The following is a 7,569-nucleotide window of genomic DNA, read 5'->3' on the forward strand; positions in this document are numbered from 1 at the left end:
GTAGGTGGAAGTCACAGGCTTTTTGTCCCTTGTGTTTCCCCCTCTTTGCAGTCCTCAGGCTGCCATCTTGAATGGCAGAATGGAAAACAAGAAGGATCCTGGGACTTGCCAGGCTGGGTGGGCTGCCCTTACAGCCCAGAATGCAACTCTGGGCTTTTGTTTGTCCCCCAGGTGAGAAGATAGACCTCTTGTTGTTTAGGCCTCTCGTTGGGGAATCTTTGTTTCTAATAGATGGAAAATAGATGCTTTGAGCCACCTCGTTGTTCTACTGTCTTTTTTTCTTTTCTTTTCTTTTCTTTTAATATGGAACTCTTCACGAATTTGTGTATCACTCTTGCCCAAGGGCCATGCTAATTTCTGTGCTGTTCCAACCTTAGTATATGCGCCCTCAAAGCGAGCACAGTTTTTCTACTTTCCATCCATAGTCGTCAGACTCCAGAATAATCTATGCCAAGAGGACCCAGTAAGAGGGCTGAGGACTTCCTGGCACCACAGAAAGCTTACCCAGTCCTGAATCTGATTCCTTGGAGTAGAGTTATCCGTGGATCCTATCCAGGCTCCTCTGGCCTCCCCAGAAGGTTCAGGAGGAAGGAGTGTCCCCCTCCTCCCCATAAAACTAAAAGCTCTTGGCTCCCATTGCTCTCCTGAGCACTGTGTCCAGAGTCAAGCGAATATAGGTGAGACTTGCACTGATTTGCCATGGGCAAAGTGTGTTTGAACAAGCCTGATTTCACATTTGTTAGAGGCTATGTCAACCAAGAGATACTTTTAGATAGGGATCTCAGGGGGAAAGGGCAAAGTAACAGGACCAGAGGTAAGCAGTGCTTCTAAATAAACCCAGAACTAGGTCTAAACATCCAAGGGAAGGGAGGTGGCAGAGTAAATGTGATTATCACAGACCTTGGCATTATAAAAACAATGGCCCAGCAGCAGAATGTTGGGTGTGCGCAGGGAAAAGAGGGTGAGGGACTTACTTTTCTCATCCTTTATGGTAGGGAAAAATAGAGTGGAGTGAAATGTGTAATTAAGAAAAAAAAAACATGACCCCTAACTTCTTAATATTCTCCATAATCTTGGGGAGTCTCATAGGAAATAATATCTGATATCGTAACAAATCAATGAGTAAAGTTAGCAACTGCTTTTATTTCAATTACATTCTTTTTCTTTCATTAAATTCGAATATCAGTAAGCTCCATGTTTTATTTTGAAATTTAGCAAACAGGATAAGAAATAGGTGTGCTGTGAAGATGCATCATGAACAAGTGGAAAAGAGATGGATGATTTGTTCAACAAAGATTTTTGGAAAATTACTTATTGAAGAATAAGCATGTAACTTACACCATACTAATGGGTTTATTAAAGATTTTAGTGTCAACAGTAAAACTCTAAAATACTAGGTGAAAACATATATGTCTTTTTAACTGGCATGAAGGTAAAAAGGAATTTTCTAAGATGAAATAAAGGCATTGAAAGAGATCACAAAGGGAAAAATGATGTAATGAAGTTAAAATTTATGTATGTTATAAAAGCAAACACAAAAGTATGCAGAAAATATAAAAATACATATTCAGTTGGGTAAAAATAATTTGATAAGAGGTAGCTATCCTTACATAATAAAAAGCTCTAAAAATCAGTATTACTCTAATAAAGAACATAGACAATTCTTCATTGAAAAAACATTAATTACAACAAATATACAAAAAATTATCAAACTCATGGCTAGAAAAAGAGGCTATAGAGCCACAATAAAATACTATTTATAATCTGTACACTTGACCAAATATACTTTGAATGTTAATTTTCAATACTCACTAAAACAGGTTTTCATGAGGGGCACCTGGGTGGCCACTAAGCCTTTGACTTTTAAATTTGGCTCAGGTCATGGTCACAGGCTCATGAGATTGAACTCCACATTGGGCTCCAGGCTGAGCATGGAGCCTGCTTAAGATTCTCCTTCTCTCTCTGCCCCTCTCCCCCACCCCATGTGCTCCCACCCTTTCTCTCTAAAATAAAAACAAAACAACAACAACAACAAAAAACAAAACAAAAAACAGGCACTCATGCATTATTTGTTAGGTTATAAATTAATATTAACTTTAGGAAAGCAAACTGACAATTATCTCAAAAATACTCATAGTCCTTAAATGAGTTATCCTACTTCTAAAGAAATAATCAGAGATAGGTTCACAGATGTATATGCAAAGATGCTTGTTGCAGTGTTATTTATAACAGTGAAAATTAGCAATAATCAAAATGTCCAACTGTAGATAAATAATAAAATATGATTTATAATTCATGATTTGATAGAATATTATGCAGCCATTATAATGCTGCTTTCAAAGCTATCCTTGCCCCAAGCCAACTTTCTGAAGGATGGGAAACGGGACTGACAACCTGGGCAACCTCGTTCTGAGACGTTCTGGACGGGAGGGCAGGGCGAGCGCGGCCGGTTCTTGCTTGCTCAGGGGCTATGCCTATCTTAAGGAGAGAGAAGGAGTTCAGTGAGCCTAACAGATGTGCTCAAAGTCTAACAACTAGAGCGAAGCAAGGGCCAGGTCTTCTAAAACGCACCCTGTTTAGTCTCGTGTGCTCCTGGAGGATGCTGGGCCAGGGATCTCCCATGTCCACACTCGCTTGACACACAGATGGCTCTTAAACACGTGCCTACTGGCTCCCTAACCTTCCAAGTAGCTCCCAGGAGCGCGGGATTTTCAGCAGCTTCATTTTGCAGAAGACTGAGACTCAGAGGGGAGAGATGTCCCAAGGTCATCCATTTGCGACATGGACGTCAAGTCCGCCAAACCTCAGAATCGTCCCTTAGTCCGCGAAGTTATCACGATGATATAAACCCTGGGAGACCCTTTCAGGGTTACGTGGAACCAATTCCCTCAGAGCGATCCGTTAAATGAGGAGTTGGGCAGGTGCACTGAGTCGAGAGGGGTGGAGAAGCTTCCTAGGTGACTGAAGAAGGGAATGAGGTATGCCCAGTGGGGACGAGCTGTGCGCATCGCAAGCTGAGGGGAGCCTGGCGGGACCCAGCAAATGGCCATGTGCCTAAACCCCGCGAAGGTGAGAAATTTCGAGATTCCAGGCGCACACGTGTGAGCCGAGTGGGAGGCCGAGCGGGGGCCAAGCAGGGCTGAGCGGAGGCCGAGCAGAGCCGAGCGGGGCCGAGTGGAGCCGACTGGTGCCCGGAGCGGGCAGAGTAGAGCCGAGCGGTGCCAGGAGGAGCCAAGCATCTGGGTAGAGCGAGTCTCGTGGAGCCGAGCGGGTGACAGGAACGAGGCCCAGTGGGTCGCGGCTAGTGCGAGTGTGCAGAGGTGAGGCTGCCCCGGAAATCCTGTAGCAAGCACATCACCTCCAGAGACCCCTCCTTTCCAGGACCAAAGGGAAAGCCGCTGACTCCGGTTTCCCGAGCCTGGGAAGTAACTTCAGAGAGACTCTCTTCCTTTGGTGGCCTCAGTTTCCCCATTTGTACAGTTAGGGTAATGGAGGAAGGCAGAAGACGCTGGGGTGTGCAGCCTTTCTTAAGCCCTCCCCCACTCCACAGGGGATGATTCAGACTTTTCATATTTTCTAGTGGGATTGAATGTTCCCTTTCTCTGTTGGGGTTCGCCGTGGGGAATCTCACTTGAAAGACCATTTTCCTGGAGCTATAATTAAGCCTCATTTTCCTGGCGTGCGGGAGATGCTATAACCTGGAGGTCCAGAGGGTACACGTGTGACATGGCTGACACACAGTTAAGCCCTGCCTGGCCCCGAAGTCCGGCGTATTTCCATAAAACAGGCTGCCTGGGGCTGAGCAGTGAAGGAGTCAGATGGGGAGACACGGGCCGACGCTCTTAGCGGGGCAACGTCACTGAGCCTCCTGGTTTCCATCTGTGAGGTCAGGCTCCTGAGAAGCCAGGGCAAATCCCTTTTTCTCAAAAAGGTGTTTGGGGGATGGATGGGGTAGGGGATCTGCATTTTGACAGTATTATCATGTTGTCTTTATATTGTGAAATATGCCCGTTTCATTTTTTAATAAAACTCATGATTCTAGGCAGTGCAGATAGAGATGCTTGTATTCTGGTAGAAGGCAGCCATTCCTATGATCTGGCCCAAGAACTCAGGTAGTAAGCATAGTCTTGGACCTGCCGACCTATAGGCACCTGATGGCTTTTTTAATGTTTATTAACATTTATTTATCATTGAAAGAGAGAGAGAGAGAGAGAGAGAGAGAGAGAGAGCGAGCATGAGCAGGGGAGGGGTAGAGAGAGGGAGACTGAGAATCCAAAGCAGGCTCAAACCCACAAACCGTGAGATCATGACCTGAGCTGAAGTAGGATGCTTAACCGACTGAGCCCCCCAGGCGTCCTGACACCTGATGCCTTCCTGAAGCCCATGCCTAGATGCCTACAGTTGAGTTGTTCTAAAACACACAGCTGATCACATGACTGAGGTGCTAACAGCCCGTCAGTGCCTGTGAAACACAGGCTCCCTTCAGGAGCTGGCCCCCGCCTATTTCTCCAGTTGCATCTCCCTTCCCTCCCTAAATTTTCAGGAACACCTGGCTACTCACCCCTCCCAGAGTCTATCAACTCATTCATCCCTCTGCTCTATGTATCTTTTTTTCTCGTTTAGACACGCTGATCTCAATACTGACACGAGATGGCGCCGAAACTGTATTCAAAGCTTTCTCCAGGAGCCACTGAGTCCTGGCTACCTGTAAACTGGCTTGGTTGTCCGAACTTTTAGGAAGGCCTTCAACAACTTGTTATGTAAATGTGGGTTACATATTTTTAGCATACCTCTCGATGAATTTTATGTATCTAATTAATGTTCCAGATAGAAACGGGAAGGAGTAATGAAGCTTCCCTATCCAGTGTTTCGGTACCATCGTCTGTCCTTGGACAGCAAGCCCCATAGTGGTTCTCGGAAGCTAGTTCAGGGTCTGAATTCACTCACAGCTTCTTCGGAGAGCCTTGATTGCCTGGATGCTTCAAGGGTCTTGGCCAAGGTTGGGAACATTCCCTTCTCTTTGTCAGGCTCTGTTTTCTCATAAGCCAGGAAAAAGAGTTAAATCAGAAAGATTTTCCCCCCTCAAAGTCCCATTTATTTTCCACCCAGGTAATATTGGGTAAAATTCAGATAGTATTATTTGCCCTGGTTTCTCCGTGACATATCCTAACATTTCAAATGTGTGAAATTGTAGGCCCCTTCCCATCACAGGAGGGGCCACAAAACAGATTTTCGTCTGAGGTCATGAAGCTCTCATGACCTGGTCTCTCTTGCCAGATCATGAGGGGGACATTCCATCCTTTTACAGATGAGTTTCCACCAAAGACAATCTAATAGAGGGAAAGAAAATATTAGAATTATTAAAAGAGCTATTATTTTGCCTTGTTAAAACTTCTGTTTCTGGTCATGTTGTACAATGTGTACAATGAACCTGAGTCGTATTCATCAGGCCCGTGTTTAGCACAGGGCAAATGGCCAACAGTCTCACTGCTTTGTCTCAAGATCTTTTGACCTGAGTAGACTCCTGGGAATTGAGTAGTTCCTCTTGGAGAGTTTTGTCTTTCTCCACCTCTCCGCCTCATGTCTTCGTCTGTAAAATCATGCCCATAAGCCCTCTTCTATGGATCTGTGAAAATTCATTCAGTAGGGTCCTACCAATGAGAAGGCTTTGAAAGCTGTGGTGTTGGCGGGCAGGATAATGAAGGCTGCTGTTAGATTCCACAGCACATTTGGGAAGGTGAGAAAAAGGCATCCCTTTCTCCGGGTAGAGCCAAACCAGTGCCAGCATGCATTGCTTGGTGGGTTGAGTTGATTGGATTTCAGCCCCATTTGCCCTTGTGGCCAGGCACCCAAGGATGCAGTCTACACAGGGGTGGTGGCAGCCCTGTGGATCGAGTCTAAATTCATACAGGGGGTCTTCCCAGAGTGCCTCTCCCATGCACACACCTTGAGTTTCTACCAGACTGAGGCCATCAGTGTCTTGACAGGAAAGGATCATTTCACCTCTCTGTGCCTTGCACAGGTGTGTCCTGCTGCCTTGCATGCCCCTGGCCTTACTGTTGCTGTCTCACTGAGCCCTGCTCAGCCATGAAGACCCACTATAGGCCAGTCTTCTTTAGGTGCTCCTGATTTGATCACTTCTACTTTTGTGGCCTTTCCCCTTGATCTGAGCACATACCCCTGTACTCACCCTAATACAATGATCTCTTCCATTCTGCCTGCCTCCCTGCTAGCTTTGGACACTTGATGTAGAGACAGACCCAGAGAGTGGGCTCCCTTGTATCGCGGACAAGTCCTGTCTTCAGCGTGTGAGCGTGTGATACAGCACAGTTCTTTGCACAGAGTGGTCACTCTGATGAGAAATTGCCAGACTGTGGAGCTGCCCAGGGCCAAGGAACGTGACTCATTTACCTCCTACTGCCTGGTTTGCAGCAGCCCAGGGCCCAAGGGATTGGTGCTGGTGTCTGTTGACTGATTGACTTATCTCATACTTCCTTTCCTGTCCTGAGCCAAGGTCATGGAGTCTGGGGAACTACGGAGGTGAGTGAGGGAAAGGCAATCAGGAAGAAGAGTTTTCCAGGAACAAGAGGAAGGGAATTCAGGGATTGTCTTTTTAAACTTTTATATATTTTATTATTTTGAGAGAGAGAGAGAGAGAGAGCGAGAGAGAGAGCGCACATGCAAGTGGGAGAGAGGGGCAGAGAGAAAGAGAGAGAGAGAGAAAATCCCATGCCGATTCCACACTCAGCACAGCCCAACACGGGGCTCAGTCCCACAACCTTGAGGCCATGACCTGAGCCAAAATCAAGAGTCAGATGCCCAACCGACTGAGCCACCCAGCTGCCCCCAGGGACTGTCTTTTAAGTTTGTTATCAGCACCTAAAATCTATATATTCATTATCCTTGTGAAACTAAAAACATTGTCGATTAGGCTGAAGTTCACCATGTCTGATGCACCCCATTTAAGCACTGGCCCAGACGTAGCTACTAGTCCATGTGGATCGGTCTCTACATGTGCTTTTTATGTGTGTCCACCCATTGGGGTCCATGCTGGCGGCAGCACCCAAAAAGCTCCCAAGTCTCAATTGCTTAACATGAAAAAGTTTACTTCTCACACTGCACGGTGTGATGTGCTTGGGAGCAATTCTGGGCAGTGAGCCTGGAAGGTGTCTTGGGGTCCAGGCTTCCCCACACCTGCTTCTGGCCTGTGAGAGGAAGGCTGGGGGGCACATGTGAAGCTGGAGGCAGCGTGGGCTGCTTGTTTCCTTCTTCCAGCAGCATGAGCCCAGTCATAGGGTCTCAGTAACTCCAGGGAGACCGAGAAGTGGGGATTTGTGAGCACTGCGCAGATCTTGCACGAGAGATGTGGGAATCATACGCGGTGTGGTGTGGCATAGGACCAGGTGAGAGAGCAGAAGTGCTTGGATTTGGGAGATACGATACAAGCTTGTTGTGAGTAGTTTGTTCTGCGAGTGTTCTGCAAGCAAACGGTTCTAGTACATGTGAGTGATGTCTTGTAATAGGAGTAGTATGTGACGCCAGACGTCTTGTGATCACAACAGCCAATGG

General features: G+C 46.6%; 1 non-coding gene across 1 annotated transcript; it reads right to left on the minus strand.

The window, feature by feature from the left end:
- Positions 1 to 297: 297 nt before the first annotated feature.
- LOC115275570 lies at positions 298 to 401 on the minus strand. The gene has a single exon (XR_003901637.1). It is a non-coding gene; the product is annotated as a U6 spliceosomal RNA (small nuclear RNA).
- Positions 402 to 7,569: the final 7,168 nt, after the last annotated feature.

This window comes from Suricata suricatta, chromosome 12, assembly GCF_006229205.1.
Source record: "Suricata suricatta isolate VVHF042 chromosome 12, meerkat_22Aug2017_6uvM2_HiC, whole genome shotgun sequence".
Lineage (NCBI taxonomy): Eukaryota > Metazoa > Chordata > Mammalia > Carnivora > Herpestidae > Suricata > Suricata suricatta.